This window comes from Nannospalax galili, unplaced genomic scaffold (genome assembly GCF_000622305.1).
Source record: "Nannospalax galili isolate Female #2095 unplaced genomic scaffold, S.galili_v1.0 scaffold475, whole genome shotgun sequence".
NCBI classification, from domain to species: domain Eukaryota; kingdom Metazoa; phylum Chordata; class Mammalia; order Rodentia; family Spalacidae; genus Nannospalax; species Nannospalax galili.
This window is the reverse complement of record NW_008339435.1, coordinates 2,925,012-2,947,093: the sequence shown is the minus strand read 5'-3', so window position 1 is coordinate 2,947,093 and position 22,082 is coordinate 2,925,012. Positions and strand designations below refer to the sequence as shown.

At 43.7% G+C, this 22,082-nt stretch overlaps 1 non-coding gene across 1 annotated transcript; it reads left to right on the top strand.

The window, feature by feature from the left end:
- Positions 1-20,801: 20,801 nt before the first annotated feature.
- LOC115070557 lies at positions 20,802-20,907 on the top strand. Its single transcript, XR_003849715.1, has one exon. It is a non-coding gene; the product is annotated as a small nucleolar RNA U13 (small nucleolar RNA).
- Positions 20,908-22,082: the final 1,175 nt, after the last annotated feature.

Here is a 22,082-nt window from a genome sequence, read left to right as displayed (position 1 = left end):
AAAAAATTTTTATAATCTTTGTTTGAGCAGTCCAATTCTTCAACTTTATCCTCCAGTGTTGATATTGTTTTCCATTTCATTCATTATAATGGTGAAGCTTTCTCCTATTGTTTCAAATTAGCTTATTGAGTTTTTCACTTCCTTCTTCATTTCAGCCTGAGTTTTCTTCAATATGTCTATTTCTTTTGTGAATTCAGTCAGAAGTTTATCCCTCTCTTCTTTTAGTTCTTTGATTTGTTTGTTTATGTTCTTTAAATTCATTAAATTCCTTGATCATGTTTATGATTTTTCTTTTAAATTCTGTATCCTGGGTTATCTGTGGAAGGTTCTCCTTGTAGAACTGGTGGAGTGTGGTAGGAACATACTGTTTTGGTTTTCTGTATTATTATTTTTCTGTTGTGATTTTGTCATGTAGATTTCTTTTGTTCTTTGTGATTCTGGTATGAAGCTCAAGCCTTCCCTTGTTGCATTGGAATCTGCTTCTGTTTGTATTATTGGTGTGCCTTGGTTGTTTTCTTATTGGGTATGTAAATCCGGTTGGTCTGTGTTTCAGGTTCTCTCAGATTTTATATTGGAGGCAGCAGATGGCTTCAATTCATCTACTTAGGAGCTCCCACAGAGGCCCAAGTCAGGCTCCAGTCAGGTACACTCAGCCTTCCTTCTAACATCTGGACCCTTACTAGCAGGCACTCACAGCACAATTTGGGAAGTTCACTAAGGGGAGGTCTGATTTAGGCACTCTTAGGCAGTCTGCTGAGGTCTGGGCCCCTACTCTAGGCCAGAGAGGTCTAGCTCTGGCAAAGTGAGAGGGGCTACACATGGTCCCAGTGCAGGGGGTTGGGCATGGTGTGATATGGGGAAGCTCACCACTACATAGAGGCTGGATCCAGGCACTCTCAAGAGGTCTGCTAAGATCTCACCATTTTTAATTTTTGAGAATTTCATGGTTTTTTTTTTGCATTATTTCCATCCCTCCAGTCACTCACCAAATCTGCCTATATCCCTCAATTTCCTGTCCTCTTCTTTGATGATTGTTACATATAAATATATGTATATTATATATTTTATATGTGTTATCTAACACATATATAGTATATTTATATGTAACAATCATATATATATAATGTATATATAAAATGCACTGAATCCATTAGTGGTGCTTATGTGTACCTGTGTTTAAGCTGCTCACTTGGGATTATCTCTCTGGGTGCTAGTTCCTGGAGAAAACTGCTTCTCCCTTCCTCAGCATCCATTGATTGCCTGTAGTTCTTCATCTTGAGGTGGGACCCCATGACATTTCCCCCATCCACCTTGGCACATCAACTGGTTTTGTCATTATGCAGACCTTATTAGACTACCATGCTGTAGAGATTTCATTGGTACAGCTTCCCTATCCTGTCCAGAATGCATTAACTAGCAGCAGGTGTCTAGCTTTTATTTGAGAGTCTTCTCTGAAGGTTGGTAGACAGGAACAAGATGATTTTTCATTTTAATTCATTTCATCTAAAATACCTAATGCTCCCATGTAGCTGGGTTATAAATAAATAAAATTATATTTTAGTAAATATCCAAAAGATCATTCAGGGATCCAACTCTTGAGGGCATTATAATCACCTGTACAAGGTACTATTTTCCCAGATTCTGTCCACAAAGTTACCTCACCTTACAGAGTATTCTACAGGTTATGATCCTTAGTTTAGGGCCAAGCACAGTTATAGAGGTCAAGGCCAGTTCTCCAGATCTTTCATACCAACTCATCTCTTTTCAATTTCTTATAGAAATTATCTCCCACAGCTGCCAGCAAAACTCTGCAGCCCAACTTCTGTTTCCTGTCCTACCCAGGCCCAAAATCTTCAACCACTTCAGCTAGCCTAATTCCCATTATGTACGAACCTAGGTATTTACTTATTCATCCACTCAACAAATAAGCCAAGCACCTAGTGAATACCAGCAACATATGAAGGCTGAGAATATGCAAATGTAACAACTAACATACAGAAAGTATTGACTATACACCAGGCTATGTTCAAAGTGCTTCATAAGCATTCTTTCATTTAATTCTGCCTTGAATCCTTCAAGGTTAAGGAGCATGCCCAAGGTCACATAACTGAACCTAAATAACTAAAACCCAGTGTCACATGCCCAAGAATGATGCGAAGCCACCTTCTAATGAAGCACGGCTCTCAAGAAGCTCACAGCCACATAAGTAGAAATTGCTCTGTAATGTAGTAAGGAAGGGCAATGCTGGAGATAAACCAAGACTGTGAGACCTCCCAGGGAAGGACTGTCTAATCTAGACATCTATGTATATATCCTTTGTGGGGCATCCCTAAAAGGGACTCTGAAACCCTAGTCCTGTCTTTTCCCTGACAGGGTCCTGCAGTGGCTTCTTGGTTCCCCACATCAGTTACTCCTTCAGGAACTGCTGAAGGGTCATAGGATCTGCTCATCACACACGACCCTAATCAGTCACCCCTCAGATGTGCTCTCTCATGGATGATGCTGAGAAGGCAAAGCTTGGTGTACCTTGGCAGCTGTACTGGAGAGCAGCATGGAGCTCAATAAAGGCAAGCAGCCTCACCATTCTACAATATGCAGCTCCTAACAAAACCTGTGCCGTTAGACTTGAAAAGGCAGTTGGATGGTGAGCCACCATGGGTGAGGACAGACAAAGGTCCAGGGTCTTGGAGGAGTCCTGCAAGCTCAAATACTCCCACAGATCCCATCCATTCTCCAGCCTTCATGCATCTCCTTCCTCACAGTACCAGAGTATGACTCTCCTGCTGTGGGGATCTCAGCTGAGGACAACCAGCTCAGGAAATAAGTGCTGTGGAGAGGCACAGAAGGGCTATATGAATCTGTCCCCTGAGGTGCCTCTTTTTTCCCCCTGAAGATTGGGAAGTTTGGTGACACATCAGTGATGATCCAGACACACACAGAGCGCCCACGTGGGCCTGCGCCTCAGGCTTTCCTGAGACATGGAGCATTTCTTCTCTGTGGCTTCATCCTGCAATCAATCTGTGCAGGTGCTGGTTTGTGATGACCGTTCAGGCTGGGGCGATGAGAAATGAAAACTTGTGGCTAGAAGTTCCAAGAGCTTCTGGAAATGTGAGTCCCTGAGATGATAGGAGACTTGCTAATTATAGCTGAAAGGGCTAGAGCCCTTTGTATCCTGGTCCTTCATTTCCCAGGAGAAATTACTGACAATGACACAGAGCAGTTAAAATTGATTGTGAAATCAAACAGCCATACAAGCTTCACGTCCTGCCTCCCTTAAATTACCAATAACTTTCTCTTTCACATGATCCAAATATGCCTGACTTGTCATGCCGAGAAGCCTCATGGGCCTGCGGCTGCCCTCCTCCTCCTTGTTTGCTCACCCTCCTGCCAGTGAAGCTGGGGATGCAATCGAATTCTCCAGCTTATTGAATCCCCATGGCCACCCACCATGCAATGCTGTTTCCTGCCAGATATTCCTGGTAGGAATTGGTATCCGATACCAGTGTGTTTGGTAAATGCAGGAGTCAAGCATCAGGAGATCTGGCTTAATTCTTGATTCTTTGAGTTTCCTTAGTTGTGTATGGTTCATGTTGAATTTGTGTGCATGTGTGTGTGTGTGTGTGTGTGTATGTGTGTGTGTGTGTGTTGGGAATCAATTCCCATTCCCTCATGTTGGAATTTCACAGCCCTTGTAATGGTATTAAAAGGTGAGGTATTAAAAGATATTGAAAGGGGTGATTAGGTCATGAGTGCTGTGTCCCCCTGATTGATGCCATCATCATGGGTAAGGGTTAATTATCTTGGGAATGGGTTCCTGATTAAAAATGGTAAGCCTGCCCAATTTTCTTTGTCTCCCCAGTGAATATTCACTTGCCCTTCCACCACAATATGACATAGCACAAAGGTCCTTGCCAAATACCACTGTCATCTTCCTAGACTTCCTGGCCTCTAGAACTATGAACCAAATAAACTTCTTTTCTTTATAAGTTCTCCAGTCTTTGATATTCTGTTATAGCATCAAAAAATGGACTAAGACAACAGTCTGCCTCAATGGATCCCGTACCCTCTCTGAGTCGCATTTCCATCCTCTGTGAACAGGCATCTGACAGCAGCCTCCACAGAGGTCAGCTCAGCTTCTGACCTGCACCCTGGGCAACACAGTGCAGTTTAGCTGCCTGCATGGTCTCTGAAGGCCTCTGCTCACCTTTCACAACTTGAAAACAAACGGAGGAAGCCACTGTACTGCTCTGAAGAGGAGAAAGGGTGGGAGGGACTGGAAGGGGGAATGCAAGGAATAAATCAAGTGACTGCGTAATTAATTTAGAATAACTTAAGCACTGAGCATTACAGAGAAACAAAAGTGATGACATTTAATGAATTGTCAGTCGATATCTCACTCCCTGCAGCTGTCTTTTTAAATGTCAGCTGTCTCACAATTACTTTTCCTCTCAGGTAAAAGGTGCATTCGAACAACCACCAGGCCTGGTTCCTACACAGTAGGTTAACTTGAACACAATTTCAGAAGGGATGAGGGGTTCCTGCCAGCTGCAGGGGCAGGAGACAATGCCCAGCACCCCCAGAGAGCTTGTCATGCAGTTCCTCATTGTCCCCCACAGAGCCATTCTCCAGGCCCTTCACTTGCCTTCGACTATAAAAGTATACAAGGTGTCCTCATCAAGAAATACAATGTGGGACTAGAGAAATGGCTCGGTGACTAGAGTACTTGCTACATAACCATGAAAACCTGAGTTCCAATCCCAACACCCATGTAACAAGCTGAGCTTAGCTGAAAAATCCAAGCTCCCAGTTTAGGGAGAGATTCTGCTTCAAAGGAGTAAAGTGGAGAGTGATAGAGGAGAACACCCAGTGTCCTCCTCTGGTCTCTACACTCATATGCACAGCATGCAATGCCAGCAAACACACATGCACAGACACAAAGAAAAACAATTTGTTCAAGTGTCAACACACAGACACAGGCACACACTTGCACTCCTTCAAGCTTCCCAGGGTTTTGAGTTTTCCAGAGAAAACCTTAACTGAACTCCAAGTGAAGAAAGCCAGGCAATGGTTGCTCCAGAGAACTCCGGGCTCAGGAATTTCCATTCTGAGTTGATTGGTCCTTGGTTTGGTCCTCTATAAATACCAGATTGCTGCTTCAAAAACCAAGCGGGAATACAACAGCTGGATTTTCACTTTGCTGGAATATGTGAAGCCATACAGCACCAAACTGATCTCACCCCCCTACCCCCCGACCCCAACCCACCTCCCGGTGAGTTTCTCCCTTTCGGGTCCCAGCTGAGAACCAGTCTTTTGGACTTTACAGGCTGTTTGAAGTAAGAGAGGAGGAACAGCTGAGGCCAGACAGAAAGATGGCTGGTATCTGGTCAGCCTGGAAGTTGGAGTAGTATGGGCAGACATAGGCGCTCCAACAACCCCAGCTCATATACTAGCATGCAGCTTTCGGCTGGAGAAGCAAAGGGCTTTGACCCAGCACAGCTACTCAGGGAGTGCACAGCAACATGTAGCAGAGGCCGACCTTCTGTGGTCTGGCTTATAGCCAGGCATTCAGAGAGTCCATGCCAGCCCTAAAGATGAAGCCAAATACACTGGAGCCCCACTTCCTAAGTGCATTCTTGTTTAAGGAGTTGGACCAAACCACATGGGTACTCACCCTTCAGCCTTCACACCAGCATGCAAAACCAATGGCTCATCACTAAGGGAAGCAGCCTCAGTCCCTTCCCTCGAGATTCTCTTATTGGACTCTGCTATCCTTCGTGGGATCCACCTTTGCTGTCACCCCAGCTCTTACCCATACATGCCTACAAGTGAGACGCACAGTCCAGTCCTCAGCCGCTCCCCAACCTTCACTTCCATGGATCCTTTCCTACCACCATCACCCCCTTTATATCACTGACCACCTGCATGTAGGGCTGACCTGCAACCTGGCTGAGCACCTAGCTGAGCACCCAAGTCCCTTAGGCAAGGCCTTTACATGTCCTGTTGTAGCCCAATCCCAGCATTCCCAGAGAGGCCCTCTTCTCTGTGGGCTTCTGTACTGTCTTCCTGGTTTAACCCTTGACTCCCCCCACACCTCAGTTGTCCTCCTTTTTTTCTTCTCTCACTGCCCCACTTTGTCTCCAAGCCTCATGAAATCCCTCCTGGTTTACTCCTGAAGTCTTTCCTACTTGGAATTTCAACTGCTTACTCTCCTCTGTGCCAACCTAAGAGTTGAGTTCAGGGGCTAAGCAGGTGGCATGGGTGTAAGGGGATCATAAAACGAATGTAGAGTGACAGGCTATGAAAACTAGAAGGTAATGCTCTATTTAAAGTCTGCCAGATTGGAGCTGGAGAGATGGCTCGGTCAGTTAAGAGCACTGACTGCTCTTGCAGAGGAGCCCAGTTCAATTCCCAGCACTCAAATGGTGGCTAACAGCTATCTATAACACCAGTTCCAGGGGATATGATACCTTCTTCTGACCTCTGTTGGCACTGCACAACATGGGTGCATTTACACACATGCAGGCAGTACACTCATACACATAAAATAAATAAAATATTTTTTCAAAGACAGTCAAATTAATTTTTTAAAAATCATCACTGAGCAAGTCAATCATGTTTGGCCCCCAGATGGCTACTTTTACACCCCTTACACTCCATTCCTCCATTTCTCTGGTAGCTCAGTCACCATAAGACTTTGCTATATACCTCTCCATTACCAAGAAATTTTACTGACGTCCCTTTTGCCCATAGGAGAGGAGAGGAATGATTAATGCTTTCATATGGCTCTAAAAATTAGCAAGGACTTTGCCTTATGTGAAACTGACAACACATTCATCTGCCATTCAAAACACTTCACAGGTCTCCACACTCATTTCTCAAGCCTGCGACCTCTCCAGCAATCAAGTTTTGCTTATGCCTACCCAGCTCTCAAGATGCCCTCCCCTGTTAAGCAGGAAACCTAATCCTGCTTAGGGTTTGGGAGCCCAAAAGGGCCTGTTCCTCCCTCCTCAACTGAAGCCAGCACTGGGTTCACAACCCCTGTTCCATGTTGGTGTCTGGTTAGTTTTCTCACCACACTTCTGTCCTCTACCAGAGATCCAATCTCAGAGCCCTCTCCTCATCTGGCTCCCTCCTGCTGCTGCCCTGCACATCTGTACACCTAGCCGCCTGGAAAACATGGCGAAAGGGTAACTCAACGCCCACAGAGATTCTGATGCAGCAGGTCTGGTTTGGAGCCTAGCAATCTGTATCTCAACACCTGGCTGCTGAATAGTAGTTCTGATGCAGAGTAAAGTCCAGGCCCATGCATCCAGGAACATTTGGTCTCAGAATCAAAAATTCGGTTTGAGGTTGGAAGTCACTCCTTCCTAAGAAGACCTTGGCCCAGTCCCTGGAGGTCTCAGAATCAAAGATTCTGTTTGAGGTTGGAAGTCACTCCTTCCTGAGAAGACCTTGGCCCAGTCCCAGCATCCAGGGTGATAGTACTCTGAATCCCACCTCCTAACCCCCAGCAGGGCAGTCATGGGAGACTTGTGTCTACCCCAGTCTGGTCATAGACAGTCTTTAGGTGTGCTTATTTACCCCACCCTGGCATCTGTCTGGAAGCTCCCTGTTCACAGAGTAAACAGAAGAAGATCTTGAGAGTAAAGGCATTCACTCTGGAAGCTCTGCTCAGGGCCCTGAAGGTCACCCTCTGCCCTCACCAGTGCCACACCACCTCAGTCCCCATTACAGCAGTCCCCATTACATCTGCTTCCCACAACCACATCCCCACTTCTAACTCCAGAACAAAAGCAGAGGCAGACAGTTGGTCATGACTGACAACATCTGCTATAAGGCAGGCCGGGGACAAACAGAAACAGGAGGAATGAGTGACAGCTGCCCTGGCCTGGCAGCTCTTTTGGCTACTCTCCAACCACCCCTCTTCCTACATCAGTCTTTACTCTCCCACAGCCAACAAGCACAGCCCAAGCTCTGAGGGACAGATGCTGGAGGATTTTTACGAAGCAGACTGTAGATGTGAGGGACTGCTTGGGGAAGAGGGTAAAAGCAAAGATGAGGCCCTGGAAGGACACTAGTCTTAGCCACAGAGTTCAAGAATGGGAGCTTAGTTGACCCTCTGCCTGTCAGACCATGAGAAAACATTTTGAGTTACCCAGAAGCAGTGACCTCTTTCTTGAGCTCTCAGCTTTCTGCCCATATCTCCATGCAGGTACTGTGAGATGCTTACTCAGCACACCCATCCCAGCAGACTCTCCATACTCCTGGTCACCAGACCCTTGGTGTCCCCACTCTGGGTTGTGGTAATATTAATATTCTCAACCCCAGGCCCAGAGCCTCTGAGTCCACTTCTCCCTCTCCTCAGCCCAGTCATTCACTAAATCCTCTCTATTGTACCCACAGAATGTTTACATAGACCTGTCCCCACCATTTGGACACTGCACAGTGCTTTAGTTCAGGCCTTCTTCATTTTGGTCCTCGGCAATGCAGGAGTTTAGTAAGAAGTCTACAGATCTCTGCTCTTCCCTGGCTACTCTTTTGGTGCCCAGTTCATCAGTCTTCATACCCAGGGGTTGTCAATATTTGAAAGAACTATTAGAAATGGTACAATTATCCTGGACTAGTAACAAAAATGATGTGTTAAATGTTTGAAACCAAGCTGTCAGATCTATGGGGACAAATTTCATGGCAGGGTATTCCTGGTAGTAAAATGTCAGGACTCACTGCCCATCTATGTTCACACAATCCTAGTTGGAGAGTTCCCTGAAAGAAAGGCTAGTGTTGCCTCTCTTAAGGCCTGTCCCTTCTGATTCCTCCCTATGGCATTCACTCCCAGCACCTGAGTCCTGTGTTCTCATTTCTTCTCTCCACCCAGGCTGCCTTTGCCAAGCACCTGTGTATTTCTACTTCTCCAAGAGTTCACTAAAGCTGTTCTCTCATTCTAGAATGTTCTTACACACACACACACACACACACACACACACACACACACACTTTGCCCCTTGAAACTCTTCTCATATTTCACATTTGTTATGATTGAATATGGTATGTCCCCTCTGGCACTCATGTTTAATGAAGTTGGATGGCCATTGTGGTGGTATAGTTAAGTGGAGACTTTGAGATATATAGTCATTAAGAGGGATTGCCTTTCTCACAGGATTTTATAAAGCAAAGTCACTCCTCATGGTTTGCCTCTTCTTTAAGTGTCTATGCCCTGTTTTTCTGCCGTGTTTTATGACACAGAAGAAGGCCTTCACCAACTGCAGCTGCCCAGTCTTAGACATTCAGCCTCCAGAATCAGGAACTACATAAATTTATTTTCATTATAAATGACCAAGTCTTGGATATTCTGTTGGAGCAACAGGAACATGGACTCAGAGAATATTCTTGCTCAGCTGTCCCTCCCCCATTTTCCCTGAGCTCTGCACTTTGTGGGTCAAAATCAGTAGCTCCTTCTTGTCCTCTGAATTTCAATGCTGTATGTTCTTTTTAGCACCTGTTTCAGCCTGATGTATGCTCTAGTTAGGGTCTCTCTGATCAAAGTAGAGCCTGCTCAAGAGCTGATGTCCCCACACTGCTGTGTATAAGTGCGTGACACATAATAGGTGTTTGACAAATGTTTGTTGAATAAACAGAAATGTGAATGAATGAGTAGATGCGTTCTCCTATAGTCTAAAATCATCATCATCATCATCATCATCATCATCACAAGCCCAAATTATCCCACCCTATGCACAGAACACAGGGTCACTTATGATTCTCTACAAGTGTTCCCGCTGCCCTATGATCTCCAGAAGGCTATTAGAGTTAGGAAGGCTCTACCAATGACACTGATACGAATCACACCAGCTGCCCTCTGTTAAATGACTACAATGTGTCAGTCACTATGCCGGTCATTTCCACATATTATCGGATTCAGTTCTGCTATCAGCCCTCCTCATTTACAGGTATGAGGAAGGAAGAGAAGGAAACTTACCACAGAAGAGTCTAACCCTAATTGCTCCATCCTGCCTCCAGGGATTCTGGGCTCCCTGTTACCATCAGCCCACACTGAGCCAGCAGCACAGATGGTAGGTTCATCTCTTGCCAGGGACACCGGAAGCCCCACAAGAGAGATTGGGCCGCTGAGAAAGGACAGATCACTGACCTGGCTTTCTGCTTTGGCCAAATCACAGATTCTCTCAGACTCCCTAACCCTTCCCAGAAAACCTGGCTCAGACCACTGAGTGCCACCATACTGAAAATACTCCTTCTCCCGCCCCACAGCCTTCTGCCCTCTGCAGGGTGATGCCTGGGGTATGGTGCCTCTGATGATGAATGCTTTCAATATTCTGGTCAGTCCTGCTAAGAAGGATTGAATATAAACTGGGCCAGCAGGAAAGGGTAATTAGGCAGTTTTCCTGATGAGGTGGGAGGACCAGCAGGTGTAAGCTCAGGGACCTGGGTCCCGGTGAGCATTTAATTAAGTATCACTGTTCTGTTCACACATTGGATGCCAAGGCTTGGGGAGAAATCCCAGCCAACCTCTTCCCTCATAACTCCTGATGGGGATAGAGGGAAAAGGACGAGTGTGTACTGCCTGCCCCCCACCCCAGGAACACACACACACACACAACAAGACCAAACCCAGCAGCCACAAGTTGAGCCTTCCTTTCTTGCATGTTCAGCCTTTGATTACCAAAAGAGAACAGAGAGAACCCTGGGGAGACAGGGCCCTAGACTCCTAGGCAGACAAAAGAATTGGAGGAATAGAAAGGAATGCTTAAAAATCAGTTAGGCAATAGCTTCCAGTCATCCCATTTAAATCCTAACAAGGCCATGTTCAAAGATAACAAAGGCCACTGTGTTTAATGAAGGGTATAAATGCTAGAAATATGAGACAGGAGCTTTTGCAAGTTGTTAATGAGGTGGCTAGGAAACCTCTAAAAATAAATCAGGGCAAGTTGAAAGGGTAATTAGGGGTGCAAAAATAAACAGAGGGTGTCAAGTCGAAAGAAGTTCAAGGCAAAGGCTCTTCCAACATGTCTTCAGTAGGTAGAGAGAGAAAGAGAGAGGCATGAACATGCATCCTTTTAACTCACCTTAGACTTTTAAGAATAATAAGAGGCCTCCACCACTCACAGCAACCAGCTAGAGCCACTGTAAAGTAGGCTCAGTCTTACTTATCGAAGTGTCCCCAAAGAGACCTGAGTAAATATTAGGTGATGAGAGACCTTAAAAGTCAAGTAATAAAAATCAATCTGGTTCCTGCCTTTGAGCTGATCACCAGGAATTGTGCTTATGTGTGTGGGTGCATGACTGCACAAACACACAGTTGGTTATACCACACACTCAGCACATTGCAAACAAATCCCCACCTACCTGTTGAGGTTTTCAGCCAAGGTCAGTTGCACTTGAATAGAGAGTGGGTGGTTGCAAACCCTTGAGGTGGATTTGAGATGTTCCTGTGTGCCTCCCACCTCCCACTTCCCACCTCCACAGTATCTTTCTCCCTTCTCCATCCCTGCTTGAAATACTGCCACATAGGAAGCTGTTCTGCGGGCAAGTATATTTGGGACATTCTTATCACGCCCCTCTAGGAGATGTGTATTAATGCATTAAAACGGGGGTCGACATTTCCTTTTGTTTAATTCATCATTTTCCAAATGATTTGACTATGTAAACTTTTTCCACCCAAATATCATTTACTAGTTTTAAAAAAAAAATGGTGGTATTACCCATAGCCTTAATGGACTGGGAATTTGACTGGGGAAGAAAAATTGTGAAGCATAGGCCTCCCTGCTTTGTAGGTGGGCAGGCTAGCAGGTCTCCTCCAGAAGGACAGCAAGGATATTGATTGTGGGTGGGGTGGAAGAGGAGAAAATCCACCAAGGGAAATGAGGCACCTGGGGAGAAGCATCCTTTCATTCACTTGCTCTCTTCCAACTTGTCTGCAGATGTCAAACAATATCAGTCCTAGTGACTATGAAGGGGTACTCACTCTAAAAAGTGCTCCCTCAGATTCTGGCCCAGGGCATATAGCTCTGCCCTGTTGATTCTGAGTCCTTTCTGTTGCTAAGGAACTGAAAAATGGACTCATCACCAGGCTTTTGCATCTACTACTGTAGGCTGTGTGATCCAGGCAAAGTAACTGTGTCCTTTTCCATCAGTTTGCTCATTTATAAAATTAGAGCAGCAATAGAAACTCCCTCACATGGCTGCTTAGAAGGCTCACCAAAACTATAAATGCAAGTACTTACTGTCCTGTATGTGCTACATAATGTAAGACAGTCATAATGACCAGAATAAGAACATTTTTTTCCTTCTACACCCTCCTTGGGTGATTTCATCTGTTCTCAGATTTTTAGGTACATGGAAATGTAGATGGACCTGAAAACCATGTCTGCAGAGATTTCCCTCCTGAGCTTGAGATCTTCCAGGCTTGGGCTTGATTATAAGAAAGGAGAAATGTGATAAACTCCAAGGACAGAAACATAAAGCATTGACAGATCTGAGAGGATGGGAAATCAGAAAAATGTGCTAGGTAGAGAGACAGGAGCTCTGCCTCTTCCTCTCAGGAGTCAACAGCTCCAAGGATCTGCTTTGTTCTCATCCCACCTCTCACCCCCTTCCTCAGCCTTCTCATCAACTTCCCAAGGCTCTCTCCAAATGACCATGAGCTCCATGTCTCCTGCTGAAATTTTAAGAATGTGTTCAGATAAGCCTATCCATTCAACCCAGACAATAAGATTGGCTTCCCTGGGTAAGGTATTGGTCACAGATCCCATAGCTGTGGCATTATAGAGGGAGATGACCATGTGATATATAGAATGTACCCTCCAATATTGCTGGGCAGAACAAATAATGCCTGTAAGCCTCATTCTGCTACTCACCTGCCTGAAACACACAACCTCTCTTCTATTCTGATATTTTCACAGATGCTTTTGTCTAACTTGATCACATTTAAACTCCAAATCACACATCTCTCCACAGAAGACAATTTGAAGGCACAGTCTGCTCCTCATTCAGTGTCATGAGGGCATCACAATAGTCAAATACTTTAGCTCTGTGAGATTCCTCAACCTCTCATCTTCAATTTATGAAGTAAATGGTAGATTTAACTTTGGCCATACCATAACATTCAGCAAGGTAGCAAAAACATGGAGACATAATTCGAAGCAATCATTTACATAGAAAAAAAAAAAAAACAGGAGAAAGGAAGAGCTCCTTAGGAGGAAACAATAGCATAGCATTTTTATCCAAGTACAGATCGAATACTCAAGCAACAGTGAACCCTGGCTGGCACTATAAGGATCATGTCCTTGGATGCTGCCTGCTCACAGTATTTGAAATTTGAAGTCTAGGCCCATAGATTTCCTGCTGTTTAGAATCTATGATTGGCTTCCTCAACCTGATTGCCCTTCTCTCAACAGCTAATACTGTATTGTAGAAAGAGATATAGCTGACAAGTACTGGGTATGTCCTTTCTGATCTGCCTCTCATTCATATTTTAGCTTTACCCGAGAGTCTGCTATGTACTAGTCTTCTTTGATGGGGAAGAGAGAGTTACAAATGTCTTATAGGAACTTCTCAGGGTATCATGTCTCAGCAACTTCTCCTCCCAAACAGTCCTTTCCCAATGGCCCAAATATCTATCTTCATCAATCAGGGCTTTAGCTGTGGCACTAGAAACTTAATGAGGCAGAAAATTAGGACTAAACCATAGTTTAGCAAGGACCATTAGTTTCTGAACTTGGTTCTCAGTAATCAGAGAGCTCCAGCTCTAGGCAAAATGGCATCTTGGAACCAAAATTATATAATCACCCTGCCTTTCTTATTTATGAGAGATAGTCATTCCAGATAGAACCCCATCTCTCTGCTTCTAGCCTTTAGCTAAAATGATAAGCAACAAATAGTCTTCTTCATTCTCTTAATTTAGACATCAAGCCTCCTATAGCTTTACCTATTGTGGTCTGGGTTTCTCTCTCTTTTAGGTGACAATTACCTATTTCTCCACCAAAAATCACAAACTGCAAACTTCCTATCTTGCAGTATTTTTTATTATACACCATGCCAATTATATCACAGCTAAGTCTCACATTTTACGGGTCTATCACTGAAGCCCACTTCTGGTACCAATTTCTATTTTAACAACAGCTTTTCTGGTTACATGTCCAAAAGAACTAAAGTGAAAAAATAAAATATTTAACATGTAATTTATATGAGAAACTATGTGTCTGCACACTCTATGAGGTTCAAGGAAACAAGAACTGAAAATCAGATTATAACTAGGCATCTCTTCTTTCCCTGGCTCTGTTTGCCTGTGTCTTATCTGGTCTCCAGGTTCTTCATCAATCTGTGTTTGTTTCACCTTCTCTTTTAGGAAGACAATAAGGAGGTGACAATTTGCTGGCCTCTCAGCAACTTACACATTGGCCCAACAGCTGCCACAGTCAAAGCCTAAAAGATATTCGCATGTCATAGTCTATTCATGACTGGAAGTCCTCAATGTCTTGCTTGGTTAAAACTCTGCAGAGACAGAATCAGATTGATACAATTCATTTGTTTGAACATGGCCACACAAATTAGCGGTTACCCAGCATATTGGTTGCTGTCATTTCTGACATCTCTCCCATATCTAGTCAGCATTGGGAGTCATGTGAGAACCATGCAGTCTGTAATCCTGTCCTTCCTTAGAGTTATGAGCCGTCAAGAATCAATCATAGAATAGCAGAATGTCTAAGTTCTCTCTCTCTCTCTCTCTCTCTCTCTCTCTCTGTATGTATGTACAAGCACATTTATTTAATCTCATGGAATCTAAAGTTCCCCTAAACGAGTCATAACCCAAACTGAAATTGTCATCTGTCCCTACCCCAACCCTTCTCCACTGTCAATGATGTGATCTCAATGAATACACCATCACCTATGCAGTTCTCCTAGTAGAAATGAGATTTTACCCTTCACCATTTCTTCTACTTCACCCTTATATCTAAATAAGTATCAAGTCTTACTGATTTTACCTCCCAAATATCTCTTGAGTCCATCTAATTCTCTGCAACCCTCCAGCATTATCGCTGATCAGGTAATTACATTCCCTTCACTAGTTTACCCCAGCAGCCTTCTAACTGCCCATCGTTCTTTCCTCCAAAATACTTCCCATACAGCATCCAGGCAAATTTGATCATGTCACTCTCTGCTTAAAACCTTTTAGTAGTGCTCTGGTGTTCAAACCCCTCCATAATGTAGCTTCTGCCCATTTTTCCAGCCTTCCTTCCTTCACTCTTAAGAGTCTTTCTAAACAGTTTTCAGCTCCCAGAATCCATCTTTTTCACCTCTTTGGTGAAACTTTGCCCAACACCTCTGTAGGAGCCCTGCCTTACCTGTCTTTAACTGCATTAGGTATGCTTTCTGTGTGTTCTCATAAGGGACTTGGCACTATTATAGTTCTTATCGTTCTATACTGTAAGTGCCTATTTCCTTTCTATATATGCCTCAGCAACTTTAAGTTCCTTAAAGGTCTTTTTATCTAGGTGTGGTGGTGCATGCCTATAATCCCAGTACTCAGGATGCAAAGACAAGAGGATCAAGGATCCAAGGTCATTACTTGCTACATAGCAAGTTTGAGGCCAGCCTGAGCTACATAAAACCTCATCTCCAAAAAACAAGATAAGAGGCTAGAGAGATGGCTCAGCAGTTAAGAGCACTGGCTGCTCTTGCAGAGGGCCTGAGTTCAGTTCCAAGCACCCCACAGGGAAGCTAACAATTGTCTGAAATTCCAGTTCCAGGGGATCTGATGCCCTCTTCGGGCCTCCATAGGCATTGCATGCATGGGTGTACCTACATACCTGCAGGCTAAATACTCACACTCATAAAATTAAAAGAAAAAAAAAAGTTAAAGCAAGATAGATGCACAGATGAATGTCTTTTTATCATTATACTTAATGCATATGCAACTCAATATTGTTGAATAAAATGTATACATACATGGGCTAGAGAGCGGGCACAGCCATTAAAGGTTCGGGCTCACAACCAAAAAGACAAAATGCATACACACACCTGCATGCGTATATGTATATCCTGTTCCGTGGAGGTTCTTCAGCTCTCCAGTGACTACTAGCTTCTGTGCATGGTCTTTTATTTTTTTGAAAGACACATTTGTATCTCCTTGGCTCATTCCCACACAAAGTCTTCCCAACCCTGGCACAATGTCAAGAAAAACTGCAGAAATGACACTCTTATTTACCTATAAGAAAATGTGCTTTAAATATAAATGCATTATCTGTTATCAAATGGCTACGATTGGTTTCTGTTGGGAAAACCCCATGACTAAAAAGCAGGTGCCAATCCCCAGTAGCAGAAAAAGAAGAAAGCATGTTCTAAAGAAAGATACACTATGAGTAGTGAAATCTGAGATCCAGATTCAGGAGATTCTTAAGTTGTTAGGAAGACAATGAAGAACCTGCTCCAGGAGCTTCTAACTGCCACTTAGACACAAGGGAGGGGGTGACTTTTTGTTCCAACCATTAATGTGGGTATTATGGTCCTTAAGTGGTGATTTATGATGCTCCTAATGGCAGTACACATGGCTGGACTGAACAAGGATTAGATATAACACAGCAAGCTCAGTAAGCAGCTAAAAATCATTGGCCGAGGGAAAGTTGGGTACAGGGTGACCTGATTTTTTAGAGAACAGCATGACAAGGCAGGCTAAGCAGAGGGAGGAATTCAAGGGTCAGGATGGATGAGCAAATAAATACAGAATGGATTAAGAAGTGGTTAATGGTTGCCTGTGAGGGGTAAGGTCTGCCCATCTCACACAGCAATGTCCCAGATAGCATGTTCCCAGCATGACTCAGAGCCTCCCCACCTGATAATTGATAAGATCACCATTATTTTTGTTGTTTTTATTATTGTTTTAGTGCATGTTAGTAACAAAAATGCTTTACATACAGGAAAAAAAAAACTCAGGCAAAAAAAAAAAAGACATTAAATAAGGTTATACCCAAGAAACCCAAGGCACTGACAGGTGCACAGTGACAGATGCATGCCTCCATTCATATTACAGCTGTATAGAAAGGAACAGAAAAGAGCAATGCCAAAAGCAAATGGCTTACCAACAAATCACGTTGCCTGCAGGCAGATCTCACACAGGCAAGAGTTCCTTTGCTGGGTCTAGTACTTATGTCTGAATTAAAGCTCCCTAAATGCTGACATAGTTGTGCTATAGCTAAACACATATTTGCATAATTGATCTAACCATGAGTAAATTTAAGACCTGTGTTTTTTAACTCCACTGCTGAAATACACTGTGGTACAGCCTGGTGTAGAAAAAAACAATTAATTCCAGGCATTAGTAAACCAACAGTTTTTACCTGAAGGTTGAGAACTACAATTTCTAATAGGAAGTGACTTCTTCCAGTTATCTGCTGATATATATGTATTTTTCTTATTTAGTTTTATTTATGAGTATGTGTAAGTGCTTGCTTGTTGGTATGTGTATCACATGCGTGCAGTGCCCACAGGGACCAGAAGAGGGCATTAGATCCCCTGGTACTGGAGTTAGCACTGTCCAGTGTGGGTTCTGGAAACCAAACCTAGGTCCTCTGCAAGAGCAGTAACTGCTGTTAACCACTAAGCCATCTTTCTTGCCCCATACTGTTATATCTTAGATTTCAAATATTCCCCAAAAGCATGGCCCCCAACATGGTAAAACCCTTAGGAGGTGAAGCCTTGAAAAGAATGTAGGTCATGGTGGGGCATGTTCATGAAGGCAATATTGGGACCTAGTGCCTTCCTGTCTCTGCTTCCTGGCTGCCATGAGGTGAACAGCCTCTTCTACTACATTGATTGTATTGTACCCATCAAGTGACCATGAACTGAAACCCCTCAACCAATCTTTCTTCCATCTAAGTTGATTATCTGTGATATTTTCCCCTTGTAGCAAAAAGTTGACTAACACATCTACCTTGAAAAAGTACAGAAATTGGGGCTGGAGAGATGGCTCAGCGGTTAAGAGCACTGGCTACTCTTGCAGAGGACCGGGATTTGATTTCCAGCACTCACATGGTGGCTAACAATCGTCCATAACTCTAGTTTCAGGGAATCCAAAGCCTTCTTCTGACCTCTGAGGGTATCGCACAACATGGGTACACATACACACACATAGGTAATACACTCATACACATAAAAATAAAAAATAACATATTCTTTTTTAAAAAAGTACAGAAATCCCAGCTATTCCAGATTCCTAGCTAGGTCTCTCTAGTTCCCCTTGCCTTTGGTAGCTCCCTACAATTGTACTGCTCATGTGAGCTCGGCCCATTCCCAGTTCCTAGGACATAATTTGATCTCAGACATAAGTAATCTGAAGAGCCTACTTCCCTATCCCTCCCCTCGCCAGTTCTGGTGGAGATTACATTGAGAATGCAAGCCTTGAATGGAAAAATGGGCCCCCATGTTCTCCCCAAAGCCATGTTCACATTAGTTCTGCCTGGGCTGTATCACATCAATCTGCAAGCTCTGTCGGTTCAGTCTGTCCAAGCCTTCACTATGTCCTCTCCAACTCCATCCATACTACTCCAAGTCATCCCTAATTTCCTCTCTTGGATTACTATAAAGAGCTGCTAACTGGTCTCTGCCTACACTCTTGTCCTCCTGTGATATTATGATATATACATTTTTGTTTCCTATCCTAGATCTTGGCTCATAATTCCCATAATAACCTTTGTTATTTTCCTAAATGACTAGAACAATAGCATGTGTTCTGTTGACATGTAATAACTGGCATTTGGTCCTTAGTGGCTGGAGCCACTTCAGAGCAATAAGGTGAAAGAAAGTCATTTTTTTAACAACACAGAGGGTAGTTTGGGGCCTCCAAAGTGGCCCAGAAAGCAGTCTCTTTCAACTGCCTATTCCTTTTTCCCTGTAAGACAAGCCACAGAAACTAGAATGTCTCTTCCCCAAAATGAGTCACAGAAATTAATCTCCCATCACCACCTCTCTGCCTTGGGACTGGCCATGTAAAAACTCTCTAATAGGTTATAAGAGGCTCATTTCAGAAGGGGTTCTGCCCTCAATTCTTGGGTGGAAACATGCTGCACAGAGAAGCCAAGTGGATTCTCCACAGACAGCCTGGCTGGGTTTCCCAACTCTGTTTTAGCTTCTACTGTCTAGTCACCTTCCCACACTGGTGTCCATACTTCAGTTCTGCCTGTGCAATGAACTCTCCATAAAACCCCACAGGATAGGCTTTGGAGAACTCCCCAGCGGCTGAACACATGGAGGCTCATAGGAAGGTGAACAAGAAGTTATCTAGGTGCTGGGAAGGCAGCACATTCCAACTCCAGGACAAGAGCTAGTGCTCAGAACCCTTCCTGACTTTATTCCATGTGTCTCTTCTTTTGGCTGCCTATTTGTGTTTTCAAAAATATTTTTAACATTAAAGTATTACATATGTTTCCCTGAGTTCTTTGATCCTCTCAAGCAAATTAACCAACCCCAAAAGGGGGCATAAGAACCCTAATTCATAGCCAATTAATGAAAAGTTCCAGAGGCCCAGACTTACAGCTGGCCTCTTGGGTGGGGACAGTCTGGAGGCATAAGCCCACAATCTGTGAGATCTGCTGCTATCACTAGGCCAATAGCATTGGAATTGAACTGATTTAGAGGACCTCCAGTTAGTGTCCACTGTAGAGGGTTGCTGCTCCCCAGTGTGGAGAAATTCCTGCACATTTTGAGTCACCAAAAGCACCTGCATTGTGAGCATGGCGAAGGCAAAACTGAATTTGAGGTTTGTTTTCCTCTGTAATATCGAACCCCTGTAATTCATTCTCTACATATAACAATCAGATTCTTGTTGTTGTAACTTATTTTTAAAATATGTTTTGGGAGCTGGAGAGATGGCTCAGTGGTTAAAAGCACTGACTGCTCTTGCAGAGGACCTATGTTTGATTCCCAGTACCCACATGGCAGCTAACAACTGTCCATAACTCCAGTTGCAAGGGATCCAAAGCCCTCTTCTGACCTCCGTGGGCATTGCATAACACGGGTACACTTACACAATGTAGACAATAAATACATTCATATACATAAAATAAAAAGTAATGAATAGATATATGTTTTGGGCTGGAGAGATGGCTCAGTGGTTAAGATCCTCCTTTCACAGGATCCAAATTCAGTTCCCAGTAACCATGTCAGATGGTTCACAACCACCTGTAACTCCAGCTCCTGGGGGATCTGACACCTCTGGTTTTCATGGGCATCCGCACTCATGTGTACATACCCACACACAGATACACACATATACACATAATTAAAAATAAAAACAAATTGGAAAAAATATTTTGGGCATGGTGGTATACACCTTTAATCCCAGCACTCAAGAGGCAGAGCCAGATGGATCTCTGTGAGATCAAGGCCAGCCTGGTCTATATAGTGAGTTCCAGGTCAGCTGGGGCTATAGGGAAACCCTCTCTCAAACAAAATATATATTTCAGAGAGAATCTAAAATTCCAATTACTTAATTTTTCTGGAATATGTAAAAGAAAATCTTAACACATCACACACAAACACTCCTGCATTGTGTCTCAAACTTCTATAGACGTTAGCCTAAAAATCACAGTATTACCACACCTATCAAAACAAATAATAATATCATATAATACTGACTCCCATTCAGATTTCCTGGGTTTGTCCCAAAGCTCTATTTTTACTACTGGTTTGTTTATATAAGGATGGAAACAGACGGACATAGTGCTTGGTTATGTCCCTCGAGGCTCTTATTCTGTAACAGTCTTCTCTTCTCCTTTGCTTTTCAAAATACGATTCTTTTTTGTAGCTCATAAATGTGATGACTGAATTTTCATGTTGCTGTGAGAGATAGGCTTCTTTCAAACCTTCTTATGACATCAGAACATGACTTGCCTGCCATGGAAAAAGGAAAGAAATAAAATATAAATCAGATCAGCTCAGTCCCAGCATAAACTCTCCACCACTACAGAATTCCTTTGCGATGAGAATAAAAGGCCAAGCCCGGGGGCTGGAGAGATGGCTCAGTGGTTAACAGCATTGACTGCTCCTACAGAGGACCCAGGTTCGATTCCCAGCACCCACATGGTGGCTAACGAACCATCCTTAACTCTAGTTCCAGGGGAATCTGAAGCCCTCTTCTGACCTCCACAGCACTGTATGACATGGGTGCACTCACATACATGCAGGCAATACACTCATACACATAAAATAAAAAGCCCTCACCACTCCCAAGGCCCCACCTGACCCTGCCTGGCTAACTTCTCTAAGGCTCTCCACGCTCTCTTACCACTAATCCTAGTCCATTCCAAACCAGTTGCCACCCAGATTTCTGCACCTGCCTTTCCAATTGCCCAAAATATTTTATCCCCCCCTCAATTTTGGGGGAACTGGCCTTTGCATCCAGGTTCCTGCTCAAACAGCCATCTCCTGGGAGATAGACACCTTCCTTAACTATACATTCTAAATTAGTTCTTCTTCCCCCGGGCTGTTTTCCATCACATCACCATGTCTCATTTCTTCATGGAGTTTGTTACTATCTGAAATTACCTTCTCCTTAATGTATTTGTTTACCTGTATAATGGGATGTTAGAAGTTTCTTACCTGAGCATTAGGGAAATAAAGGTGGAACATCAAAGCTAGATAGTCATGTACAAAACCTACAAAGGAGATGGTCAAGAATCTTTCCCTCATTCGTTCTTAGTGTTTTCAGTCAGGTCAAAAAAGGTAGGAAAATAAAGTAGGGATTTGTGGAATTTCTGTAGGACTTTTTGCTGTTGTGGGAGTCAAGGGGGTGCTGGGGAGTGTTACCCTCTTCAAGCCTGCAGAGAAATGACCGTTTAGAGATCTTACTATGTGCTCTCCTGGGTTAGGGAGATGATGGGAAAGGGGTGTCAGATACTGGATTATGTTTGAGCCTCACCTGAGATGACAGAGCAGATGCTGCACTGGGCTCAGTCTGCAACTACAGAGCCTGTTGTGCTAAGAGATGCTTGAATATTTCCTATGAACCTATGTAGACTGTCTCAGTCCATTTTGTGCTATTAGATCCAAATATCTACATATATATATATATA